The 2,110-nt window shown below is 36.1% G+C and overlaps 1 long non-coding RNA gene across 1 annotated transcript; it reads left to right on the forward strand.

The window, feature by feature from the left end:
• The first annotated feature begins 287 nt into the window (after positions 1-287).
• LOC111691734 lies at positions 288-1,363 on the forward strand. Its single transcript, XR_002763037.1, has 2 exons — positions 288-384; positions 469-1,363. It is a non-coding gene; the product is annotated as an uncharacterized LOC111691734 (long non-coding RNA).
• Positions 1,364-2,110: the final 747 nt, after the last annotated feature.

Raw genomic sequence — 2,110 nt, forward strand, 5'->3', positions numbered from 1 at the left:
ATTATCTGCAAGTAAAACTTGATAAAAATCTCCATCCAATTAAGTAAATAAATACTAACCTCAGTCTGTTTTGGTTTGAAAATAGCTGTCAGTTGTTATCCACCAGTTGTCATGTTCCTTGATCGTCGTACCAACAGGTTGATCTAAAATTCCCCTAGACAACTGAGAAAGGAATTGGTCGAATGGTCGGAAGTTTTCTCTCTCTTTCTTTTTCGATAGATATTTCGAGCCACGTTTTGTGCTGTACGCGAATTGCGGATTTTTGGAAGAAATATCTGGGCAAAATAAATGTTTTTGGTATTTTTCTAAGCCTTAGTAGTTGGATTTTAATGCCCATATCGAAGAACTGAGAAATTTTCACTTTAAGGCCGATCAACAACCTAGGTAGGTAGTGAGGTTAGGATAACATGTGGTCACATTCTCACTTTGAATTGCAGATATGTTGAACATTTATTTCTTCTTTTTCAGGCCTTTTTTTTTTTTGTTTTTCCTTTTCTTTTTGTATTTTCGCCTTTGGTCTCATCTTGTTTGGTACCCGTTTACTGGCATTGGTTACTCGACACCACCTATCGAGTTAAAGCTGCCGTAGCCATCACAACACACTGAAGCCCCACTGAACTATATCGTACATCAGCAAGTTGACCCTCTCGCTTGCTCACTGTAAATTTTGCTGCACCCTACCGGCTTTCTGGAAGTAGTCTTTAGTGGCGGGAGTGCTATTACCTGATATACCCAGGCGGAGTGATACCACCCCGTGACGACTTGACCTGGAGCGGTTCAACCGAATAACCTACGCACTCTTCAGATAAGCCTAATATTAGTTTAGTATATTATTTGTAGCGTTTAAGTTTTGCACTTCATAGATGTAAAAGCTTCACTTCTGCATCATTAGTCACCATTATTTATTGTCTGATTTTTATGTACTGTTTTTAAATTTCACCCATACGTGCCTAAACGTACCTAAAATAAGAACCTTGGTAATAATTTGTTTTTGTCACGCCTTTTACAAGTGCTATAGATAATCCATCGAACATATAAATTTTTACATTTAGTACACCTACCTGTGTAAACCTCTGGTACAGCGCTGTAGTAAAGGGAAATCTTTTTTTAACTTGGCTTTTCTCAATCTGCCAAGATTTATACATATTTGTTTTGTTTATATCTGATATATTCGCTCAAGTGACATTAACCTATAAGACCCAAAACAATAGTGGTTGCCAGATCAGTAGGCACGAATTATACACTAGCCATGGAACTTGATCGACGTTGATCCGCTCGACGTCTGGCGCGTTCCACAAACTATAGTAAAGTGATCCGATCACATGTACATGTACTCTGATACAATATATGAGTAGATTTTAAAGTAGTTTCATTTTTTTTTGTGGATCTGCCTTTTTCCCGTTTTTTTTTTTGTTTTATAGGTATATTAATAGTGAAGGCACCGTAGCGAATAAAAACCACCACATTGGGTAAACTTAACATCCGGGGTTGCAAAAAACGGGTGGCGCCTTCATAACATTCTTTTAGCTGTAGACCCACTCCGTCTCCACTGAAGCTAGCGGCCAACCCCTTTTGTGGAATATATTCGCTACCCTCGTTCCACCGATCCACCCGAAATACAAAAAACCTACCCACACCCTTTTTTTTTTGCTCCACATTCTTTGCTACACACATTGATTTAGTTTAGCTTATTTAAACATTGATTGATTGTATCTTTTTTTCCGTTAGGAACCACTATACTGTACACATTATTTTTTTTTGGTTGAGTAACAATTTAAACAATTATTTTTATATCCGCACCGAAATAGAAAATACGTAAAAAGCTGAACAGCCACTTTCTTTGTAACGATAATTACTTTCTATAGTTTAGTTTTTTAAATAAAAATTTTCAAGTTTGTATTATTTATAGTTATTGTAACATTGCAAGTATTTATCTAAGTGATTTACGATAGCTACAAAGAAAGTAAAGGCGTCACTCAAAAGCGTTTCGTGCTCAATCTTTTACGATTCCGCACTGTGTATGTTGCAATAAATAAATGTTTATGTGTATTATACATACATATATCATATAACTGTAGCAATAAGTAAAAGCACAATATTGATATACTTA

This window comes from Anoplophora glabripennis, unplaced genomic scaffold (genome assembly GCF_000390285.2).
Source record: "Anoplophora glabripennis isolate ALB-LARVAE unplaced genomic scaffold, Agla_2.0 scaffold482, whole genome shotgun sequence".
NCBI classification, from domain to species: Eukaryota; Metazoa; Arthropoda; class Insecta; order Coleoptera; family Cerambycidae; genus Anoplophora; species Anoplophora glabripennis.